General features: G+C 35.6%; 1 long non-coding RNA gene across 1 annotated transcript in view; it reads left to right on the top strand.

Annotated features, from left to right (window-relative positions):
* The window catches only part of LOC138843951 (uncharacterized), a 103,432-nt gene that overhangs the window by 52,740 nt on the left and 24,898 nt on the right, over nt 1-25,794 (top strand). The window lies entirely within an intron of this gene.

Here is a 25,794-nt window from a genome sequence, read left to right as displayed (position 1 = left end):
GCTTTTTTCATGTATTTATTTGCCAGCCACAGACCTTGTTCCAGGAAATGACTCTTTATGTCTTTTGCCCATTTTCTATTTAGATTGTTTCTTTTTATACTGTTGAGTTTTGAGTCCTTTATATGTTCTAGATATGAATCATTTGTCAAATATGTTGTTTGTGAATATTTCTACCAGTCTGTGGCTTGTCATTTCATTCTTTTAGCAATGTCTTTTACAGAGAAAAATATTTTAATTTCAATGATTTCCAATTTACAAGTTTCCTTTTATGGATCATGTTTTGGTGCAAAATCCAGACACACTTCCTAGGGCCTGAAGATTTAGTCTCACACTGTTTTCTAAAGGTATTATGTTTAGCATTTAAATTCTGGGTCCATTTGGTTTAATTTTTGTATAAGACATGAAGTTTAGATTGACATTTTTGGTTTTGGCTGTGAACACCCCTCTGCTTTGCTCCCATTTAATGGAGGAAGGCTATTGAAAAAAATAGCCTTCCTCCATTGAATTGTCTTGCAATTTTGTAAAAATCAGTTGGCTGTACTACTGGCCTATTTCTGAGTCCTTTGTTCAGTTCTATTCATCTATGCATCTGTTCCTCTGCTAATACCACAGAGTGTTGACTACTGTAGCTAAATAACAAGCTGTGAAATTGGATGGATGGATTCTTACCAGTTTATTTTTCATTCTCAACATGGTTTCAGCTACAGTAGATCTTATGGCTTTCCTTATCAATTCTGTAATAATCGTGCATATATCTACAGAAAGATCTTGCTGAGATTGTGATGACTTAAACCCGTATATCTGTTTGGGTAAAAATGATGTATTTATTATAGTTTCTGAAAATACAAACATTGCATGTGTTTTGTTAGGTTTACAATTTTTTAGTGATTATATATGGTATCTTAAATGTTTTGTCATCTAATTGTCAATTAGATACAATATCTATATGTTCATTTTATAATCTGCGACATTGCTAAATTCATTCAATAGTTCTAGGAGGCTTTGTTTTCTGTTTTTCGAAAAATAAATTCTGTGTTTTTGAAAAATAGATTCCTTGGGATATTCTACATTGTTTTTCATGTTATTAGCAGATAAAGACAATTTTCTTTCTCTTTCTTTCTTTGTTTCCTTCTTTCTTATGTATAATGTCTTTAATTTTCATCCCTTTTCAACATTAATAGTGCTATGTTGGATAATGATGGTGAATGTAGACATCCTTATAGTTTTCCTAATCAAAGGGGGAAAAGCATTCATTCATTCACTATTTCATATCATATTAACTGTGGAATTTTGCATATGCTATTATCAAGTTTAGTAAAGTTTCCTTTACTAATATTTTTCTGGGATTTTATAATCACAAATGATTGTTGAATTTTGTCAAATGTTTTCTGTGTGTCAGTTGATACCCTCATATGATTTTTTTTTTTTGTTTAGCTTGTTAATGTCCCAGATTTCATTGATTGGTTTTTCAAGTGATGAGTTAACATTGCATGCCTAGTAAAAATCCCAACAGGTAAAACAATGAACTTTAATTCAATGTTGCTGAATTTTATTTGATGATTTTTAAAATATTTCATCCAACATTTTATTACATAAATACGGTATAAACATAATGTGGTTTACATTCCTAAATTCAAATAATAATTTATTCTGAGATTTTAATTATTTTTCTTCTCAGTATAGGAGTAATATATCTTAGAATATTTGGAGAATCTCAACAAAATTTTACAATAACTATCTCTGATCTTATCACATTTGCTGTCAATATTTTGTTTTATATCCTTTTTTAAACTTAGTATTTTATTATTTTTGAGATAACATTTTCAATTTACATTATACTCAATAAAGAGTACTGTGGGGAGCAAACCGGACTAGACTGAGTTACTGGAATTAAGACTTATTCTATGCATCTGCTCTCCCACAATATGGCGCTGGGAGAGAAGTAAACAGCTTCCGCACAGCTGCCTCCAGTTCAACCAATAAACTGTAGGACTTGCTACTGATTGGAGGAGAGCAGCGTACTCGGCGTGTGGGCAGCCGAGTTGGGATTGGCAGAGGAGGACTATAAAGGAGGAGAGAGACGGCATGCACCGGGAACATCTAAGGGGAACACCTAAGGGAACACCTGTGCAGCCCCCCGAGAAAGCCAGCCGGCAGTGTGCCGCTCCCCTGCGGAAGTGGGGAATGTGGCCAGGGGGAACTGCCCTTCCACGGAGGTGGAAGGGACAGTAGCCAACCCGGGAAGAACCAGCAGCAAACCCGGGGAGGGCCGAGCAGACGAAAGAACAGCGCAGGGTCCTGTGTTGCTCCTCCACGAAGACGGGGAGCGACATAGTGGTGCCGTGACTCGGATATGAAGCCTAGGCAGGACTTAGTGTCGTTCCTCCACGAAGAGGGGGAGCGACAGAGTACAACAATTATAAAGTAAAAAGAACATAGTTCAGCAGGAATGTAGGTAATATTTTGTTAAGAGTGCTTCTGTGTGCATGGGGAATTTCATTTTTTAGGGGTGGTTTCTGTCTGGTTTGGGTATTAGTGTAATATTAGATTCTAAAAGAAATTGGATAATGTTTCCTCTTCTCTGCTTTTTTGGTAGTAACTGTGTAGAATTGGCCTTAAAAACTTCCTTAAGCATTTAGCAGAAGTCACCACAGAAATTGCACAGGATTAGAGCTTTTTTGAAGGGAGATTTTGAAATTTTTAATTTCCTTCATAATTGTAGGACTATTGAAGTCATCTTTTTCACATTGGGAATAATATGGTAGCTTGTGTTTTGGAGAAATTGGCCTATTTCATCCAAGTTGTCAAATTTATGTTTGTTGAATTGCTCATGGTATTTTCTTGGTTTCCTTTTGTTGTCTCCCTGATCTATAGTGATAAACCCTGTTTATTGTTATTTTTTTAATCTATTTTCTTTCTCTGTCTTGCTAGAGGTGACACTAATCTTTTCAAAGAGTCAGATTTTCCTTTCAGCTATTGTTTTCCAGTTTTCAATTTTATTTATTTATTTATTTATTATTTTTCCATATTATTTCCTACTTGGCTTGTTTTAAATTTAATTTTAATTGAGCTCCTTCTTGTGGTAACACCTTAAAACATTTCTGGTTTTCAAATGTAAGCATTTATTATTATTTCTTTTGCTACCATTTTGGCTACATTCCAGAAATTCCCATGAATTTAATGTTTATCTTAAATCATTTTAATAGTTTTTAAATTTCCCTTGAGACTTTCATTTTGAATCAAAAACTATTGAAAACAAGCTGTTTTCATGTGACTTTCATGAGATTTTGTTATCTTTCTGGTATGATCCAAATTTTATTGGAGAGAATCCTTTGATTTTTACTGTTTTTAGTTTTTGGAGGCTCATTTCCTGGAGAAGATATAGTTTGTTTTATTATATATTGCATAGTTATCTCAGTATAAAGTACACAAGTTCTGTTGGCACATGAAAACAGTATGCCTTCTGCTGTTGTTAGGTGGAATGTTCTATAGATATTCATTAGATCTTGCTGGTTGATGGATAGCTTTTGAATTCTTCTCTATTTTTGAATATTTACTATCTAGATATTCTGTCAATTCTTGAGGGAATGGTCTTGAATCTTTCATCAATAGCTAGTTTTTTTTTCCTCGTTGAGCTTTAATTCGGATTAGTTTCACATATTTTGAGGACTATTGTGTGATAAACGTGTGTAGGATGCTATTTTCTGGGTTTATTTGCAATTTTATTATTCTGATGATCCTTTGTCCCTGATACATATTTTTTGCTCTGTAGTCTATTATATATGATATTCATATAGCCTCTTTTCCCTCTTTCTTGATTAATATGTTTACATGTTATATACATTTCTATTGTCTTGTTTTCAATCTACCCGCTATCATATTTGTAGGGAATTTCCTTTTTTAAAAAAAATTATTTGAAAGGTAGAGTGATAGAGAGAGAGAGAGAGAGAGAGACAGAGACAGAGACAGAGACAGACACAGAGGAAGATATCTCTCTCCCACTGTTTCATTCAGCAAATGGCTGCAGTAGCCAGTTCTGGCCAGAAAACAAGGAGCTCAGTCCTTCATGCAGGTTTCCCACATGGATGGCAGGGACCTAAATATTTGGGCTATCCTCTGCTGCCACTCAGGAGCATTAGCAGGGAGCTGGATGGAAAAGTGGAACAGCTTCCCCCAGTAAACAATAAACTTTTCCTCTTAAAAGAAGAAAGAAAGAAAGAAAGAGAGAAAGAGAGAAAGAGAGAAAGAGAGAAAGAGAGAAAGAGGAAGGAAGGAAGGAAGGAAGGAAGGAAGGAAGGAAGGAAGGAAGGAAGGAAGGAAGAGAAAGTGGAGCAACTGGGTCTCTTAGATCGGTCATCTTAGGATGTCAGCATGTACATTCAATGGGTTGAATTAGCCCATGCACCACAATGCTGGCCCATGAGGTGATTTATTTTGGAAAACATACTGTAAGGTCAATTGTTTTTAAAAATCCACTATTGTTACAACTTTCTTTCAATAGGAGTACAATTACTTGCGCCATCATTGCTCCATCCCAGGATTTGCATTAGCCTAGAAACTGGTGTTAGGAGTTGGAGCCATGAATCAAACCCAGGAACTCTGATGTAGGATGTGGGAGTCTTAACCAGCATCTTAACTGCTAAGCCAAACATTCATACCAGTCCATTATATTTAGCCTTATTTTTAATTCATTGTTGTTTTTTCTTCCTACTATTCAAAAGCTTTCTCCTTTATTATTTGCTTCTGATTGGAGGACTTCTTCCTTTACTTGTGCTTTGTGGGTACACCTGCTGATGACAGGTTCCTTTAGTTCTCCTTCATAGGAGAATGTCTTATTTCCTCTCATTCCTAAAGAGTATTTCATTAGATATAAAAGTATGAGTTGACACTTTGTTTCAGTTTCTTCTGGACCTCCATAGTTTCTGGTGAGAAATGTGTTATAATTTTTTTTTTCTCCTTTAGTGAAGGTGTCATTTCTGTCACTGATTTTAAGATTGCTTCTTTTATTTAGTTTTCAGCAGTTTGACTGTGAAGTGCCTTGATGTGTATTTCTTTCAATTTCTCCCAATTCGGAGTTCACTTACATTTTATACTTGTGAGTGTATATGTTTTGCAAATTCAGGAAAAACTCAGACATTTTTATTTGGATATTTTTCAACGTTTTTGGAAGTATGATGACATGAATATCAGATCTTTTGTAATATTCCCACAGTTCCTTAAGTTTTAATGTTTTTCTCTGTTTTTTCCTATGGAGTCCGTCTATTCAGTTTTTTTTTTTTTAAGATTTATTTTATTTATTTGAAAGGCAGAGTTACAGAGACAGAGGGAGAGATAGAGAGAGATCTACCATTTGCTGGTTTACTCCCCAGATGGCCACAATGGCTGGGGCAGGGCCAGGACCAGACCAAGGCAAGGCAGCCAGGTGCATCTTCCTGGTCTCCCAAAATGGTGCCGGGGCCCAAGTAGTTGGGCTATCTTCTACTGCTTTCCCAGAAACATTAGCAGGGAGCTGGATTGGAAGTGGAACAGCCTGGACTTAAACTGGCATATGGTGTTGATATGGGATGTCAGTGTTGCAAGCCTGTTTTTTTTCATTTTTTTTTTTAATTATTGTACTTTTCAATCCTAAAATTTCCCCTTGGGTCTTTGCATTTTCTATTCCTTTGCTGAGACTTTCTTTTTCTAATTTGTTCCAACATATTTGTAATTAATTGTGGAAATATTTGATGATGACCACACTTTAAAATTTCTTTTAGATAGTTTGTAATGGGTGTCATCTTGATGTTGGTATCTGTACATGACTGCTTTCATTCAGATTGTGATTTTCTTGGGTTTAGGTGCAACAAGTAAGTTTTGAGTGAAACCTGGGCATTTTTGAGATTTTTTTTATTTTTTTTAACTTTTATTTAATGAATATAAATTTCCAAAGTAAGATTTATGGATTACAATGGCTTCCCCCCCATACCGTCCCTCCCACCCACTACCCTCCCCTTTCCCACTCCCTCTCCCCTTCCATTCACATCAAGATTCATTTTCATTTCTCTTTATATACAGAAGATCAGCTTAGTATACATTAAGTAAGGATTTCAACAGTTTGCTCCCACACAGAAACATAAAGTGAAAAATAATAGATGATTTTTTTAAACGATGATGGAATCAGATCAGACCTATTGTCATGTTTAATCCCAGTGAGAGTCAAGTTGGGAGTTGATCATTTTTTTTTTTTTTTTTTTTTTTTTACAGAGGATCAGTTTAGTATACATTAAGTAAAGATTTCAACAGTTTGCACCCCCATAGAAACACAAAGTGAAATATATTGTTTGAGTACTCGTTATAGCATTAAATCTCAATACACAGCACATTAAGGACAGAGATCCTACATGAGGAGTAAGTGCACAGTGACTCCTGTTGTTGACTTTACCAATTGACACTCCTGTCTATGGCATCAGTAATCTCCCTATGCTCCAGTCATGAGTTTCCAAGGCTATGGAAGCCCTCTGAGTTCTCAGACTCTTATCTTGTTTAGACAAGGCCATAGTCAAAGTGGAGGTTCTCTCCTCCCTTCAGAGAAAGGTACCTCCTTCTTTGAAGACCTGTTCTTTCCACTGGGATCTCACTCGCAGAGATCTTTTGCCAGAGTGTCTTGGCTTTCCATGTCTGAAATACTCTCATGGGCTTTTCAGCCAGATCCGAATGCCTTTAGGGCTGATTCTGAGGCCAGAGTGCTATTTAGGACATCTGCCATTCTATGAGTCTGCTGAGTATCTCACTTCCCATGTTGGATCACTCTCCCCTTTATTTATTCTATCGCTTAGTGTTAGCAGGTACTAGACTTGTTTATGTGCTCCCTTTGACTCTTAGTCCTTTCATTATGATCAATTGTGAACTGAAATTGATCACTTGGAATAGTGAGATGGCATTGGTACATGCCACCTTGATGGGATTGAATTGGAATCCCCTGGTATGTTTTTAACTCTACCATTTGGGGCAAGTCAGCTTGAGCATGTCCCAAATTATACATCTCTTCCCTCTCTTATTCCCACTCTTATGTTTAACAGGGATCACATTTCAGTTAATTTTTAACACTTAAGAATAACTGTGTATTAATTACAGAATTAAACCAGTCATATTAAGTAGAACAGACAAAAAAACTACTAAGAGGGATAATGTATTAAGTTGTTCATTAACAGTCAGGGCTATGCTGATCAAGTCACCGTTTCCCATAGTGTCCATTTTTGAGATTTTTGTTGTTACTGACTTTGTTAACAGCAGACTTTCTGTACCTGCCATTAGAGGAAGGGGAATGCTGTCTCATTGATGCCACATGGATATGGAAGTCCAGCTTCCACACTTAGCCTCCGTTTACACCCAGGGAAGAGAGGTCTGATAGTTATTGGCAGGTGGTGTTATGGTGCAGGGTCTGTACCAGGCATCTGCTGATACACTACTTGGGAGGAGCACAGGATTCTTTTTGTTTTCCTTGTGGTTTTCACAGACACTGCTGAATGGTGGCCTAATTACTGCTGGTGGTGCTCAAAGTCTCTCCCTCAGGCTTCTCTGAGGGAACACAACACCAGCAGGAGAGGAAGTCCAGACTGCCTGTGTTGTCTGCACTGACACCATGTGGTTAACACTTCATTGCTAGTCACTCAGGATGGAAGACCCAGTTCTATACATGCCGTTTTCTGACACCACCCTGGCATCCCAGTAGAGGAGTTATGGGACTTCATTATGGCCTGGAATGAAGTGAAGTAGAAGCCTAGATTCCACATTTGGCTTTTGCTGGGCAATGTTGTGGATCCACAGTTGTTTTCTATAGTACTTATTGAAATAAGCAGCTATTGTGTTGAAGTTTTCTCTTATGCCAACCTGGCTCTTTCCTGGTCCATTGAATAAAGAGAGCAGGCATTCCTCCCACTCTTTTTCATCTGTGTGTTTGGTGTTTCTGCATTACCTGTGCCTCCAACTTCAGATATACAAGGAGAAACAAAAACTGAGGCTGTCCAGTGGTATGATCTTTTTTTAAATTTAATTTTATTTATTTAAAAGGCAGCGCTACAGAGAAAGAGAGTTATCTTCCATCCACTGGAGAGCGAGAGAGAGAATCTTCCATCCGCTGGTTTCTCCCAAATTGGTTGAATGATAGATCAGAGCCTGGCCAGGCATTTCATCCGGGTCTCCCACATGGTTGCAGCATAGACATATGATGAAATTAAGTATGATATGTGCATGAGAAGAAATATCTTGAAGTCATTCAAAAAGTTTCAGTAGTAAACTGAATACATAAAATATGATGTTAAATAGGAAAAAAATGTGGCATAGGCCTGTGATAGGAAAATATCAGATTTTGCATTAAAATTTTCCTTGTGCTTTTGTTCTTTTATTTTTGTTCAATGGTGATCGTACTGTGAAACACTCGTGTTTTATCTCTACTTATGTTTTCATGGCTATCTATGTATACATGTATAAAGGAAGTATATTAACATATTAGCACTGTTTTTGTGCTGTGAGATTACACATGGTGCTTATTTCTTTCCCTATAATGATTTTCTTAATTTCATATAATGTGCAGGCATAAAAAAACAATTTTAAATCCAGTGAGAGTCATGACTTAAAAGAGGTTTTACATATATGACAAAATGTAGTTGTTCCCCATTAACAAATCTCCTGTCTCGTTATGTATTTCCTAGAAAGATAACCATTTTTATTCACACAGGATAAATTCATGATTTTGTACTTAGGTATCTTAAAAAATTTCCCTTAAATCAACATTTCCCTTCTTTTATATTTTTAAGGTTGAGGGTAGGGAAGTGAGAAAAGCTTCCCCTTAACATAGCATTCTCTCTATCAAGTTTTTTGCATGTCCTGATATTGTTAATAGATGCACTCCTTAGAATCACACATACTGATGTGCTGTTTCACACTCTTGTCCATTACGTTTCCTACAGCAAGTCCACAAATAACTTTATAAAATAATATTTTAAACCCTAAATATGTTTCAAAGAGTAAGATCTAAAAATCTTAGGTGTCATGTCTTTGCAAGTGATTCATTCATGTGTTTCTTCACTCATTCATTAATTAAAAATACCAGACAACTATGTTTTTCATTATATTGTGAGAATGAAATGAAGTAAATATGTTCTCCTAGCCTAGTATAGGTACAGCTTTGGAATAGAAAACAGATATGTGACTGGATAAAAAGGATATAATTGGCCTATTAAATGCACAGTAGTGATGAAGAATAGGATAGTACTGGCTTTCAAAGAAAGAGTCAAATAAATAACCTCAAAAATTTATAATAACTGCAGATGAAAAAAATAGTACACACGAAGAAAAAACTAATATTCTGATTAAACTATTTTTCATAAAAAGGTAATACATTTTAATATCATAGATTCTAATAGCGGATTGTAGTAAGTCAGAGAAGCATTTCCTTGTGTAAATATCACTTTAATTCTTCTGGTAACTTTTTCCCACAGACTACAATATACGCTACTACCTATGTCGTTCTTGTAATGGCAGAAGAAAATATCAGGACAATGTGTGAGAATATATAACAGTTATATTTTAATCAATGTCTTATTTGATTATCTCAGATGTATATGAATACTTTAAAAAGTTCATGTAAGGATCCATGAAGAGTTGTGAAGGGGCTGGCATTGTGGTGTAGTGGGTTAGGCCATCATCTGTGATGCTGGCATCCCATATGGGCCCCTGTTTGAGTCCCAGGTGCTCCTCTATCATTAGAGATCCCTGATAATGTGCTTGGAAAAGCAGTGGAAGATGACCCAAATGCTTAAGCCTGTGCCACACACATGGGAGACCTGAGTGGGCTCCTGGCTGCTGGCTTCAGCCTGGCCCATCCCTAACTGTTGTGAATGTTTGGGGAGTAAACCAGCTGATGGGAGATCTCTCTTTCTGTCTGTCTTATTCTGACTCTGTAACTCTACCTTTCAAACAAATAGTTAAATCTTTTAAAAAAAAATGCAATGGAAAGATAAATTGATTTTGATGCAAAGATCTGTGGAAATCTGTGAATACTTTGCTCTTTTCATAATATATATATTTTCTATGGACTATTTGATGATCCCTTATACATAAAGTCAAAGGCAGAAGAGAAACCAGATTACTAGAAATCTGGAAATGCAGACAAAACTAATTTAACTGCTTATATTGTAAAATTTTTGACCTATAAGATGGCAGATTTACAATGGTTATTCTATTAAATATTTGATGACTAAAAAAAAGTTAAAATTATAAAAAGACTTCTCTAAATGAATTGTTCAACTAAAAGATGCATTGAAGTAACAAAATCTATGTTTAAAAATCTGTTGGCGTGTAACCGGGTTCTACATTCATATCTGATTAAAAGCAACTTTTATATTTCCTAATTAAAAATGGCACAATCCACCAAACACTTTAACATAAACAAGTATGATAGCTATTAAGTCTCACAAACCCATATGAGTATTCAAACATTTTTTTAGTCATGGAAATAATGTCTAATATACCTGAACTGACTCTGATGAACATGGACATTTTGAATCCCATTATGACACACTAATGGATTCATTTTCTGGACTCATAATTTTGTTGCTAACTTTCAGCCTGGCCTCATTCTAGAATGGAAAACTAGAATGTCAGCATATGGTTTAAATTCCCACCCACTTTTGCAGTAACAGATATAGATTCCTTTGCTTTTGGACATATGCATTTGTATGTTATGGTTAATGGTGCATTAAGCCCTTGATTATCAAGTAAATTGAAAGTATGTTATTTCAATAATTAAAGGAGAAAAAAGAAAGCAAGGAAGGAGGAGGGATTGAGGGAGGGAGAGAAGTATGTTATCTTCTTAGACTTGTATCTATGAAATGCATGAAATCCGTTCTTTTTGTATTAATAAAAATTTTTGAAAAATGTCAGCTGGTTTGTTGTTCTGGGTATAACAATACTGCTTAATATAAATATCGAATATATATCACTGGGGTTGGTAAGGGACTAGGTAGTATCATGATTCACAATTCTTGGACCTTATAATATGTTTTATTCTTTGGATCATTTAATTTTATTAGATGATGTGTTTTATTTTCAATCAGAAAAAGAGAACAGGCTCTTTTCTTTCTGGATTTATTTATTTGAAAAGCAGAGCAACAGAAATGGAGGAAGAGAGAGAGAGGGGGAGAGAGAGAAACAGAGAGAGACAGACAGACACTTTAATCCACTGGTTCACTTACCAAACGCTTGCAACAGCCATGTCTGGACCTGACCTGGTTGCCTTCCTAGCACACTAGGAAGATTGCTGGGTTGGAAGTAGATCTGCGGCACTCCAGTCAGCACTCAGATACGGGACACCACAATGGCCATGGTGTAACACACTGTGCCACAATGCTGGCCGTGAGCAGGCTCGTTTCAAACAATTGTTCTACTAGGTAGCCATCCCCACTTTCCCCCTCTTCAACACTTGAAGCATTAAATCTCATCTTCTGCCTTTAAGGAAGATTTTCCTTATTATTATATACAGCTGCTTTTGTCTTCCATATTTTTTAATCACATGCAGTCAGACTTGGTTAATTTGAAAAATACATTTTAGATCAAGTAGAAATCAATATAGCAAGTCAAATGAAAACAGAAAAAGGCTGAATAGCTGATTTACTCTTACTAGTTCACTAAGAAATATTTTTCATCATAACAGCACATTATTGTATATCCTTCCTTTTTCTAACTCAAGTTCTCTGAACCTCAGCCCTGTAACATTTGTGATCAGATAATGCTTATTTGTGGTTTCCATCCTGTGTTTTGCAGGATGCTTAATGGCTTCCCTGACTTCAGATGCCATTGGGACGCCATTGCCTGGTTGTTGAGAATCAAAATTATCTCCAAACATTTCCAATGTCCCTTGGGGGCCACGATTGTCCCAAATTGAGAATGCTGATATCCCTCTAAAATTTTAATATAGCTCTAGATATCCAGGAAAAGTAAAAGCACAAATTTAAATTTCTTGTGTTTAAAAACCTGTGACTGTGATAGCCATTACAGGGTCTAAAAATATTACATAGGGCTGAACATGGCAACTGGTAAGAGCTTCACGAATATTTCAGTATGTTGTCATGAAGATTGGAAGACATCCTTTTGAAAATATATTAGCATGTAATAAATGCTGTATGCTAAGAATATAGTACAAGGTAGCTTTTTAGCTCATCAAATACAAATATAATTAAAATTTTAAAAAATGTGTCTACTAAAACCCTGTATCTGAATTTGTAAATAGCTGCTAATTGGTAGGTACTGTGCCATTAATAGTTTGGGCAATAAAATTATTATTTATCATACCCACAAGGTGTTGCGATGGTTGTGGGGGAAATATAAGAATTAACATATTACTTCTTGAAGCCAGTGTTACAGTACAGCAGATTAAGCCTCTACTTGACAGTCCAACATTGACAAGATCTTCATCAACTAGGTTAAACTTTGAGAGAATTTTTGCCTGTCAGAAGTTCCTCCATTATACCCATACAGCTGAGCCTTAATATCCCCTCTCCAGTCAGTCAGTCACATAGGCTTCCCTGGAAGGGCCTGACCTCTACCAGGGAGGTCTTAGCAGCTGGTGCAAAACCTTGAAGGAGCTAGCATTACCAGCCTATCTAGTGATCTCAGTTCTCACAGCTGAACAGGAGGTTCTTACTTAGAAGGAATTTTATGGTGGTGGCAAATGCCTGTGTCTACCATACTATCATTTAAACCAATTTTCACCTTGATCATACAATATAATCTTGTGAGGAACTTTGGAAAAATACCAGTACTAGGTAGCTAACCCAGTCTAATCAAATCTGAATTTCTGGTAGGGCATAATATCAGCATCCTAATGAAATCCCCAGGATGATTCTCATGTATAAACAAAATTTATAATCACTAATCAAGGGCAAATCTGTTGAAGTAATTTTTGAGAACTTCCGAGAAACAAGGGGAAAATTCTATATTTGAGCTGATTCAAATGCCATATGAGTTGTTGAGAAATTTAATTTATGAAAAGTGTCTATAAACACAATTTTCAATTCGTTTTTCTATACCTAGTTTTCATATTGAGAAGGATAGAAGAAACACACACACACACACACTCACACAGCCATGTACACTTTGTGTAATTTTTACTGAAGCATTCCAGAATCCCCCAAGCCTGTTCATATGTTATTGGAAGATGGTTTTTATCCTTTTAGTCTTTAAATAGTTCACTCTGAAAATTTTAGTTCTTTAGCACCATGGAACCTAAGATGGATGAATTTGCAATTATCTATTTATAAGTGAAATTCTGACCTCCCTGCTGGAAAGGTCATGCCTAGTGTGAGCTCTCCGCCATATGGCTGAGAAAATGAAGTGGTAAGTTTATTCTTCTGAGATGTATGTTGATGCCTCAGCTAATTAGTCTTTTCCAAATATGTGTCACTGCTATTGGAAGGCATGAAACAGAGAAAATGTGTGGTACTTAGTTAATAATACACCAACTTAACATAGAAGTGAAGCCAGGTAAATGAACTACCAATTTTGATTAAGAGACATGTGAGTAAAATCCTATAGTTCTGACTTGTCCAGAGTAATCCCTCTTGTTTCTACTTGAACTCAAAGAATTGTACAGCAAAGATTTAATGCATGCCAAATTATATAGTTATTTTAATTAAAATTCCTATTTTTATTTTATTGATGCGCCTGTCTCTGCCCTACTTGCCCTACTATTCACTGTTTCACATAGGGAAGAACACTTTTCATCATTAGGATATATTTGCAGAATTTGGTGTAATTTCGACTTTAAAGCCAATTCTGATTCAATACTGAGAGCCTATAAATTTCTGATTTAGCGTTGCTATTGTCATGTTAGTCTTGTTAGGCGAGATGCTTTCTCTTTGACACCCTTTGTACTATTAATTTTTTCCCACTGACTAATACCAGACCGTTGAGATGCAAAAGCTTATTTGTATTTACTGTGAATGTCATACACTTGAATTTTTGTAGTTATCAGCACATTCTCTCTTTGGAGTAGGAATATTAGCTTTTGATTTTTTTTAAAGATTTATTTATTTGAAAAAAAGAATTACAGAGAGAGAGGGAGAAAAGGAGAAGGAGACAGAGAAAGAGAGAGAGAGAAAGATTTTCCCTCCACTGGTTCATGCCTTGCAATGCCAGGGACTGGGAGGCCAAAGTCAGGAGCCATGAACTGGAATCCATCTTGCTCAGGTGGTTACAGGGGCCCAAGCACTTGGACCATCTTCCACTTCTTTCCCAGGTGCATTAGCACGGAACTGGATTGAAAGTGGAACAGATGGGACACGAACTGGCACCATATATGATGCCGGTGTCACAGGCAGCAGCTTAACCCACTAAGCCATAATGCTGTCATCAGCGTTTGCTGTTAACACAGATTTTTGTTAAATAGAATAGTTTTTTCTTTTGATTAATAAGGGATTTTTGGAGTTTGATGATGTAACTTTAGACTGATTTTCTGAGTGTCTACCCTTGCCCTCCATCCCTTTGGCCAACTTAACAGGTCTTTTGGCAATCCTTTCAGTTTTTGCAAATGCGATGTACTTCTAAAATTGTTAACATTAATTATCTTAATATAACTCCAAACTTTAAACATCACTCTCTCATCTTAGAATTTTATATACATTTTGCATATAATGGCAGATTTAATTGTTAAATTTAGTGCATTAATATATGAATACACAGAATAGCTAATTTTTAACATGATCCAAATGATAATGAACAAAAGGAGTTGAAAAAGAGCTCAGGGTCATTGTGTTTTCAAAGCAGAATGTGAGTTGTTAATGAGTTGCTATTGTTATTTTATCAAGTATGAATAGGATTCATTTACGGCCTGTGACTAGGAGGTGGTTGGAAAGGTAAAATGTCTATAATTTGCATCTTTCAAAGTTCTGTGCTTATTTTATTATTACTAAATTGAAGAGGATTATCCCTGCATTTCTCTTTCATACTGTGGCAGTGATATGCTTCTTGTCATAAAAATATCACAAAGCTCACATCTTCCACAAAATGCTACATAGATATTTTGATCAAGAAGAAAAACATTTTAATACTATGTGTGGAATGTTCTTTAGCCTGACTGTTGGAATAGCTTATAAAAACATAATGCTTAAAATGGAAATGGAAATGCTTATAGGAAAGTGTTTAGAAGAACAAAGTTTACGTGAAAAGTGTAAATAAAACGCTCACTTTTTTACATTTGTTTCTGACCCTTCTTTTGGGCTCGCATGTCACTTGTTTATAGAGTGAATTGTTCTAGTCTGATCATACATCTACCAGTGATATGGTGTTGAACTAATGTTCCTGAGTATTGTGTTCTTGCCCTCTGTTGGTTGAGATAATTGAAATAATTTTGAGATAATTGAAATCTTTGTAGGAAAACAAATATATGTGTGAATATATGCACATACATATATGTGAATATATGCATGCATGTATATATATATACTTGTGTGTGTGTGTGTGTGTGTGTGTGTGTGATTTAATATCTACCTATGTCCAACTATGCATTTAATGCCTACTGGAATCAAACGCATCTTTAGCTTAATAAAGTTGAAGAACGACCATAGTACATGGGAAACTGGTAAAGATGTGTTAAGATAGGCTTATCATGGGGTTAGGCCTTTTTCTTATAATTTTGGAGAGTGTGTTGTGAAAGTTTTGGTTGGGGACTTCCAGAAAACAGGGGAAATTCTGTGATTACCATGGTATCTTTAGTTTTACTAGTGATTCAGGAGGAACAAAGAACGTTTTCACAGGTGTATGATAAAACATTGCTAGAACTCTGGTAAGGAAATCGCAGCCATTGAGGTGAGCTGTGTAAGGGTCATGTTTGATCACTTCTGTGGTTTGTTTCATCCATGTTTGGTTTATCTGTGCTCAGATGTGACTGTGAAGTGCTCCTGGTTTTGTCTTGCTCTGTCATGTCACAGGAAGACTTTGACTGGTGTTCTGTAACGTTGTATTCAATAGGAGAAGCCTTGGCTGAACCATGGATGCAAGATTAGCTCCCAGCTGACAGCTGTCAGAACTCCCCACCCCTTCTCTGTGTAAATGTTACATAATCATATTTCGCATAGTCTGTTCCATTATTTTCATGCTTTATTTTCATTTTGGTTTATGATTATACTTGGCATTGGTAACCAAAATAAAAAACCACACACCTGCTTTAAATGTTGAGATGAAATTAGATAGGAAAAATTGGATTAATTCTTATAGACTGTAATGGAATCAGTGGTTTTTCAAATGATGTAACCCTGTGCTGTACATACAAGGGTATTACGGTTGTTTTGGTATAGAAAGATGATAGAGGAACTGAGTTGTCACAAAGTGTGTGATAAATATCAACGAGGACAAATTCAAAAAGACCTGGTTTCTAACTTGTTACATTTTAACTAGCGATTTACCTGAGCTCATCATAATAGCATTCATTACAATGTGCTAATGTTATTTGGGTGAATTTTCCTGGTTTTGTAGTTTTCTTTTTAATTTGTGAAGGATTTAATTTTATAGTTGGTTGAGAACTATAGTGTGTGATATTTATACCAGTTTTTAATGCTAGATTAATGCAGTAGTATTAATGAATTAGCTTTATGACTATGGTACGTTTCCTTTTTTGAAATTCAAATCTAATTAGACCACTGGAGGATGTGCCTTCACTTTGATACACTTGTACTTTCTATTTTATGCATTTTCTGAAGTGTTTTGTTTGTTTGCTACTCTTTTGTTTTTATTCTACCTGAATGGACTTCTTTCATCTCTGTCTTTTGAAATTTTATACATCATTAAAGGCCCATCTCAAGTGTCATATTTTTGGGTTATTTATTTGGTAGTATTTTATCCTTTCTTTCTCTGTGGTCTTATCATATCTCAATAATGAAAGTAAAATCTTTCCCCAAATTCTTTCTTCTCTGTGGTATCATTATATCTTTCTTTCTTTCTTGGTGGTCTTATTATATCTCTATACTGAAAGTAAAATCTGTCCCCAAATTCCATTTGATTGTATTTATGCGTATAACAATCCATTCATTTGTAAGCTCCTTGAGAGCAAGGTGGTCCATATTAATCATTACTTTACCCATATTGTTTTAGGTAAATATGCCTCATAGACTTTACTATATGCACATTACTTTGCATAGGTGATTAAATGTTTGAAACTATTAGAATTTTATGAAAAGTTGCAGATATCAGAGTATTAACTTTAAATATAAAAGATCAAGGTGTTGTAGCAAACAACAAGAATATAAAACAAAATTTAAAAATATTACCTTTATTTGCCATATGGTAATAGTTATTGTTAGAGTAGAAACATTTTAGAGTGTATGTCAGGCATTTTGTACTTGATGTGCAAATACTTCTTTAATTTCTACTTTAACCTGTGCTATAGGAGTCATCATAATCTCCATTGTCCAGATGAGAAAACTGAACACAACAAAATTAATGACCACCCAGAGTCACATACTTACTAGTGGATGCAGTTCCCAAACTATTTTCAGGCTCCACAGCCAATTGCATAATTAATGAAATTAAATTCTAAAAATACATATTCAAATTATACATAAAATTTCTCAAATGTGAAATTGTCAGGTGCTGGAAAATATTTTGAGGTGATCATTTTGGACCCTTGCTAGGGGATCCTATACTATAAGGATCTTAAATTCCATTTTCCATGAACTTTTTAAGTGCCCTGGTTGATAACCAGAAAATCTTATTCAGTTCTACATTTTAAAGATTATCCATGTTTTATAGTTTCCTTAGAATTAAGGCACTTAATGTTTCCACATATGTCCTACTTGACTGTTTTAGAAAAATAATTATCATAGTCAATTAAAATGAATATACAAAGATGTTCCTGTGAAGTAAATTTGAAAGCCCAAAATGCTAACTGTCACACAGTTAAAGGTCATTATTAGTCCCTATCAGCTCATAAATGAGTTCTCTTTGATAGAATTTTATGACACTGTTTATAGTTATATGGAAAACCTATCTATTCAAAGGAAAAATCCAAAGCTTTCGTGTTGGCAGCAAATAAACTGGAACAGATATTTTTCAGTATTCCCTGTTTTCTCCCCATCCAGCATAGATGACTCACATTTAAAAGGCTGGAATTTTATTAGAGACTTTATTAAATGACAAGAATGTTCCAAGGAAGATGATAAAGATCTTATTCATATCTGACCTGTTAACCAATTTTGCTCATTTTTAAAAATAATCTGTTTCATGTTATGTTCAATAAATTTCAGATGACATATGCATCAAAATAAGCTTAATTGGCATGCGATAAAGAATCTGGCTAGGAATTTTTGAAATGTCCAAATTAAGAGCAAATGAGGCTTATGGATTGCCCCTCATTTGCACCAAATCAAGCATGAATGCATAAATTCACTTGTGAATGAAAAACAGAGGTGTCATTAGAGACAGTTCAAGTTCCCAGGGACATATCAGTAACTGGTTCATGGATCCATGAGAAACAGAAAAGTACAGGGACAATTTAAAGGGCCAACATGAATTACCTCCCCCAGAAATTTTTGTAATCTCATTTACATGGCAACATGATTTAAAATTAAATGCTTCTTGTACCAAGGGACTCCAATTTAATCCCATCAAGGTGGCATGTACCAATGCCATCTCACTATTCCAAGTGATCAATTTCAGTTCACAATTATCATAATGAAAGGACTAAGAGTCAAAGGAAGCACATAAACAAGTCTAGTACCTGCTAATATTAACTGATAGAATAAATAAAGGGGAGAGTGATCCAACATGGGAAGCGAGATACTCAGCAGACTCATAGAATGGTGGATGTCCTAAACAGCACTCTGGCCTCAGAATCAGCCCTAAAGCCATTTCGATCTGGCTGAAAAGCCCATGAGAGTATTTCAGGCATGGAAAGCCAAGACACTCTGGCAAAAAACAAAACAAAACAAAACAAAACAAAAAAAAAAAAAAAAAACAACACACCTAAATGAAAGATCTCTGTGAGTGAGATCCCAGTGGAAAGAACAGGTCTTCAAAGAAGGAGGTACCTTTCTCTGAAGGGAGGAGAGAACCTCCACTTTGACTATGACCTTGTCTAAACAAGATAAGAGTCGGCGAACTCAAAAGGCTTCCATAGCCTTGGAAACTCATGACTGGTGCATAGGGAGATTACTGATGCCATAAACAGGAGTGTCAACTTGTAAAGTCAACAACAGGAGTCACTGTGCACTTACTCCTCATGTAGGATCTCTGTCCTTAATGTGCTGTACATTGAGACTTAATGCTATAATGAGTACTCAAACAGTATATTTCGCTTTGTGTTTCTATGGGGGTGCAAACTGTTGAAATCTTTACTTAATGTATACTAAACTGATCCTTTGTAAAAAAAAAAAAAAACAAAAGAAGAAATTATCAATTCCCAACTTGACTCTCACTGGGATTAAACATGACAATAGGTCTGATCTGATTCCATCATCATTTAAAAAAAATCATCTATTATTTTTCACTTTATGTTTGTGTGGGAGCAAACTGTTGAAATCTTTACTTAATGTATGCTAAACTGATCTTCTGTATATAAAGAGAATCGAAAATGAATCTTGATGTGAATGGAAGGGGAGAGGGAGTGGGAAAGGGGAGGGATGCGGGTGGGAGAGACGATATGGGGGGGAAGCCATTGTAATCCATAAGCCGTACTTTTGAAGTTTATATTCATTAAATAAAAGTTAAAAAAAATTAAATGCTTCTTATTCTTATCTTAATAATATGCAAATATAGGATTCACAATAACCCTTGAAATAGAATACTGTCGTTTAATTACTATGAGAACTTAAAAATTTAACTTTGACATGTGTTCTTTTTCTCTTTTTTTAGAAAACTTCTATTTAATAAATATAGATGTCCAAAGTACAACTTATGGATTATAGCGGTTTTCCCCTCCATAACCACCCTCCCACCCACAAGCCATCCCATCTCCCACTCCTCCTATCCCATTCTTCATCACAAATCATTTTTCATTATCCTTATATACAGAAGATCGATTTAGTGTATACTAAGTAAAGATTTCAACAGATTGCACCCACACAGACATACAAAGTATAAAGTACTGTTTGAAGACTAGTTTTACCGTTAATTCGCATAGTTATACACATAAAGGACAGAGATCCTACATGGCGAGTAAGTGCAGAGTGACGCCTGTTGTTGGTTTAACAACTGATACTCTTATTTATGGCATCAGTAGTCACCAGAGGCTCTTGTCATAAGGCATTCGGATCTGGCTAAAAAGCCCATTAGAGTTTCTCTGGCATGGAAAGATATGTGTTCTTTTTATTATCTTTTTGTATTTATTTGCTATAATCAATAAATTTTAAGAAAATAGCACAAATTTTAAATAGCTATCCTTGAACAAACATTTCAGGCAATAATAAGAACCTCAAGGAAGTTATTGATCCAATGCCACATGGTTAACTATTTGAATATGAACTAAAATTCAAATATTTTGACTTTTTGAGACTGCTATTGCTAACACATTCTGTATATGCTATCCAACTTATGGGAAAAAAATAAAATCTCATTTAAGTAGTGTTTAAATTGAGGAGTGAGCAGTTTGATTTTATGATAACAGGCTATTTTTCATTTCTAATCCATTTTTAGAACTCAACGAAATAAAATATAAAAAGACTAAATAAAATGAGGAGTGAGAAGGTGCTATGAAGAAATGAGATACTTCAACACAGGAGATTGTTAATGGAGAAAACAGAGCAGGGGACACTAGAGCTCAGGATATTTTAGAAGGCACTCCTATAGCAGTAACAATTGCTGTCATTAAAATCATGAGAAAGCTTTAGGAAATTGTGGTAGAAAAAGATATAAAAGATTGAACTGAGAATAAAGGAATTAACTGAAATTCTCTATACAGAAATATTGACTCTATCTGGGATTTACTACTAAACTTCGCACTAATAAAGAATAGCTGTTAAGAGTTATGTAGGACTTGTCTATCCAAAACTCATGAAGTTGTTTAAAATCTGATGTCTTAATTTAATGGTTCATGGATTAAGAGTGGAGAACAGATTTAATTGTGGGTCTGGTGAGGGATGTTTAGGTCATTGGGAGATATGTCCTTGGAAGGTCGTTTTCAATAGTTGATTACTATTTGAATTCAGATTTGGCATAGGTTCTTTCTGTATTCCCTGGCTCACCATCTCTGCACCCATCATGATCAGGCTCCACAAATGTCAGATTGTGGGGCAACCTGATCCTGAACTGTGCCTCCAAACTGTAAGTTGCAATAAATCTTTTCTTTCCCAAGAAACTTTTTTGGGGGGGAGGTGGGTATTTTTGATAAAATAATGAGAAGTGAACAAATACAATAACTTCTATTTAAAAATAATTAGTGTGGAGCTAAAACTTCCAGAATGGTTATTGTTTTTCAAAGTAGAACCTTCCTCATTCTGGCATCTGAGGGTTAACACACCTGGGAGCAGTTTCCTGGCCGTCTTACCCTAAGTGAAACTTGTCTATTATATCCCACATAACCTTCCCAGAAATATTACCCACATAGGGTTGAGGATTATCTAATAATCCTCTTATATAGCCTTTTATGTAATAGTAGAGGGAGCTCACACCACTTGCAATTTTAATTCTTATTGAGGAACCAGCAATCATGCGTTGGAGATTTCATCACGCAAGAAGTTCATGGGAGTGTGTTCTTGGGGTCAACACTTATAGAACAAAGAAAGGATCTGATACTGCGATCAGATAAAGGGTGAAGTGGGACTGTGATACAGCAAGGACATAGCTGACCCTGTAGGGAACTCTGAGGATAGGATGATTCTTCTAGTATTTTGGGGCAAGGTCTCCGGAGTTTTATGTTACAGTGTTGACCAGACATCAGATTTTAGTTGCTCCAGAGAAGAAATAAATTTGAAATTCAGTTAAAAGTATGAGATACAAGTTAATCAAATTTGTATTGATGTAAAGCAAAATCCAAGAGGCCATGAATGGATGATTTGTCATCCATTCAACACTCAACTCAAAGGAGCATAGGAAGAGAGAACATAGAAAATAGAAGAAAACAAGAAAATACAAGATTTCCTTCAGAGGATGGGCATACTACCGTACAACCAGTGAATAATTTTCCTAGGGTAGTAATGGGATTTTGGACCCATCAAAAAAGACATACAATTTTAGAACACCAAATGTACATTAATAATGTAAACTGCTTATTGGATTTTAGATTACACAATCAATTCAAGACAAAGCTCAGAAAGTTTAATTAAAATTTTAGAATGGAAAGCGAATCTTTAAAACCCTGATAATATAAAAGTTAGAGCATAGCTAACTGTGGTGTGAGGTTAGATAAAATTGAAGGAAGCTGAGGAAGAGACAGGGAGATTAGCTGCACTGTGTATCACCTTATAAAAACAGGGAAGTTGGGTTTGTAATTAGATTTTTATCCTAAACTCAAGCTAAGTTGGTTTGACATGCTGCTGATAGAAGCCCCAAGACTCCTGGGCCACAGCATAACAAGCAAAAGGAAAACTATGCTTGGGTCAGTTTGCCTTTTCTTCCAAGTGTATTGTCAATAGGTATTTCAGTGAGGGCTTTCCAGAGAGACAGATTAAAAGGATGTATGGAAAGAGATAAATATAAATAGGGGCTTATTATGGGAATTAGTTATAGAGGCTGGGAAGTTAAACGACTGGCTGTCTGAAAGTTGTAATGTCCAAGTGGAAAGAACTCAGAAACAAGAATCTGATAGTGTAATTCTCACCCTGAAACCAAGATCCCAGAGCCAGGAAAGATGCTTGTGTGAGTTCTGATATCCAAAGACCAGAGAAATTGGAAGTCTGACATGCAAGGGCAGGAAAGAAGGGAATCACATCTCTGGAAAAAGGAGAGTGAGATTCACCTAAGATTCCTTCCTTTCCTCATGGCTCCCAGCCCGCTGCATGCTATCTGTCTATCTTGAGGATGGATCTACCTGACTCAGAGCAGGGACTCACACACCAGTTTCCTCCAGGAACACCACTGCAGATGTACATGGGGCAACCCATTCATTCTAATCCAAAGCATGATGACTTGACTTTCCTTTTTAGCAGAGGATGGATGAGCTCAGTTCCTACTGAAGCATTGATAACAAATAATGATATACCACCTGTCTAAATATCCCTGAGTCCAGTCAAGTTGGCACCCAAAGTCGATAATCACAATGGATCTAACAGGATGCTGCATACACAGTGGGTTTGCAAGGAACACTCGGCTTGGTGAATACACATCTTTTATAGCAGACATTAAGCTGAATTTCTCTTTACTCTTATGTTAGTTTTTGCCTCATTCATCAAGGTTGCTCATTGCACTCATGACCCCTGTAAAGAACAATAAAGATTTTGCATTCTTGGTACACCCAACAGAATATGTAACATGAGAATCCCATGGAAGACTTCCATTAAAAAGAATCAAACCGGGGCTAGCATTGTGGTATCTATGGTTAATCTGCAGCCTGTGATACTGGCATCACATCTGAACAGCAGTTGGAGTCCTCGTTGGCTAGGTTCCAAACCAGCTCTCTGCTATTGCTTCTGGGAAAGCAATAAAAGATGGCCGAAGTGCTTGGACTAAAGCCACCCAAATGGAAGATCTGGATGGAATTCCAGGATCCTGGCTTTAGCCTGTTCCAGCCCTGGCCATTGTGGCCATTTAGGGAGTGAACCAACGGATGAAAGTGCTCTCTCTAACTCTGCCATTCAAATAAATCAATCTTAGAAAAAAATGAGTAAAGCTAATAAATTAAGTTAAAATAAATAAGAAATAGAAGTATGAGCATAAACATATCAGTTAAAGTTCTAGTGGTAATTAGCAGAACCACTAAAAATAGTGTGTAACTTTCAAACCATGGAAGAAAGAGGAAAACAAATGTAAAAAATTCCAGTCTTGGGACAGGCACAGGACAGGGCAGCGGGTTAACACCCTGGCCTGAAGCTCTGGCATCCCATATGGCCGCTGGTTCTAGACCTGGCTGCTCTGCTTCTGATCCAGCTCTCTGCTATGGCCTGGGAAAACAGCAGAAGGTGGCCCAGAAGCTCCTGGCTTCTGGTTTCGGATCGGCGCAGCTCTGACCATTGCGACCAATTGGGGAGTGAACCATCGGATGGAAGACCTCTCTCTCTCTCTCCCTCTCTCTCTCTCTCTGCCTCCCCTCTTTCTGTATAACTCTGACTTTCAAATAAATAAATAAATCTTTAAAAAAAAATCCAGTCTTCCATAGTGACAAACTGGTAAATATGCTCTAAGGATAAAACATCTGGAAAAATTAATAAAAGCTAGTTATTTAGAGAAGTTCCCATCTAAAAATTAAATATGGAAATATTGAAAAGAGGTTGACTTTAGAGTAAGATTGGAGATGTGTGAGCAAGGGTATTTTTTTATCCCATTTTATTCTAAGTTCCTAACAGATACACACATACACACACATGCACACACACACATACACACTATGTGTGTGACTTTCTCCAATGTTAGACTTGACGTACTTTTAAATTGATTATAGGAAATAATACTAGAAACACTAGTACATGAGGTGACTAAACGTGTCAGCTTCCAAAGTCAGAACACTCAGGATGTTGAAACTAGCAAAATAAATAGTAGTTTGAGAGAGAAAAGCAAGTTTCATATTCAGTCACCTGAGACTCTCAACTTCTATTCAAATTAGGAGACAATTAAAAAATTAATTTAGCAAGTGTTTCTTGAGTGTTTATGTGCCAGCCAGTGTTCTTAGTGACAGGAATACAAAATGAATCTTTCTTTGTTGGAATTCCCAGGTTAATAGGGAAAGTGAGGCACATAAACCCAAACTTCATGTTAATTTGAATATTCAGTTTTCAAGCTTGACACTTGTTTGATGATTATCCATTTGTATTTTAATTTAAACATCATTTTATAATCTATGGTTAAATAAGCATACTAAAATAATCCTTTCTTCTTTAATGTGAAAGACACAAAATATGTTCTTATGCCACATTTGATTTTATAAACCTGCAGTTATTAAGAAATTGTTAAAGTATTACTTAGAAAAATTAAAAATATGCTAATTTACATTTTATTTTTCTTAATCTTAATTGTCTCTTCTCACTCCGGATAAATAGAAAAATTAATTCTGGGACATTCCTAGAACTTTTCTGGGCTCTAAATTGGATCAAGTTCAAGGTTGTCTTCCTTGTTACACAACTTCTCTTCTGGCATAAATTTTCATCTCTGTCACTTGTCTATAGCATGTGCTGATTGTCTTCCCAATTAAATTCAGAATCTCTTATGTTTATCATTCAGCAAATTAAGAAAATATCTTGGACTTAAAATTCTTATTTGCATAGAAATATGTATGAATACTATTAAGCAAATATTGCCAAATATAATTAATTTTTCAGCAACTGGAAAAAAGTTTAATAAGGAGTAACAATTTTAGGAAATAACAAGATCAGGATACAATACATTAGATTACATATTTAAATGCAATAATAGTGTTTCTATAGAACTCTGTGTATTAGAAATTCTTTGTAATTAAAGGAGAAGGTAGCTGATAGCTTAGTGGTCTAAGGAATTTCCATTAATTAACAATTGAAATCAGTGTAAGTATCTCATTAATAGGGCTACACCAATCTTTTCTAATAGAATATGAGATTTAAGAAACTAATAGAATAATAATTGTGGAACAGGAGAATATTAAGTATATGCTAGAGAAAAAAGGATATAAAATTGTATTTACATTAGTACTGTGACTTGGAAGTA

The sequence above is a fragment of the Oryctolagus cuniculus genome, chromosome 10 (genome assembly GCF_964237555.1).
Source record: "Oryctolagus cuniculus chromosome 10, mOryCun1.1, whole genome shotgun sequence".
NCBI classification, from domain to species: Eukaryota; Metazoa; Chordata; class Mammalia; order Lagomorpha; family Leporidae; genus Oryctolagus; species Oryctolagus cuniculus.
Note: the sequence above shows the minus strand (reverse complement) of the source record. Positions and strands in the feature narration are given on the sequence as shown.